Here is a 444-nt window from a genome sequence, read left to right as displayed (position 1 = left end):
TTAGTTGGTCAAAATACATGTTAAGTCAAGAGGCGATTTTAAGATTATATTAAAAAAGGTAATTATAATATAAGTGAATTAGTTACAAAGTGAATAAAAAATAAGTGAACTGATTGTTGTAATTCGAAACTGGTGGGAGGGGGACGTACTAGTATTTACCGTATTACTGGAAAGTACAATTTCAAAATGAAATTATAATTGTGTTAATTTGTAGTGGAGAGATAGGGAAAATATGCTATTATTAGTATTTTCTATAATTCTACGATTAAAACAACAAAATAAGTGAAGTTCTTGAACATTCACGGCGAAACTAATAACAGATCCAATAAAAGTAATAGATATTCCTTTAACGAAAATATAATTAAGAAACAACAGTAGCGCCCCTGTAACCACTAAGATATAGAAAAAATCTACCTTCACGGGGAAAAAACTCTTAAAAACTAA

At 28.6% G+C, this 444-nt stretch overlaps 1 protein-coding gene across 1 annotated transcript in view; it reads right to left on the bottom strand.

Moving 5' to 3' along the window:
- The window catches only part of LOC119582357 (cilia- and flagella-associated protein 57-like), a 16334-nt gene that overhangs the window by 3119 nt on the left and 12771 nt on the right, over positions 1-444 (bottom strand). The window lies entirely within an intron of this gene.

Source organism: Penaeus monodon, chromosome 15, assembly GCF_015228065.2.
Source record: "Penaeus monodon isolate SGIC_2016 chromosome 15, NSTDA_Pmon_1, whole genome shotgun sequence".
Lineage (NCBI taxonomy): Eukaryota > Metazoa > Arthropoda > Malacostraca > Decapoda > Penaeidae > Penaeus > Penaeus monodon.
This window is presented reverse-complemented; position numbering and strand designations above follow the sequence as displayed.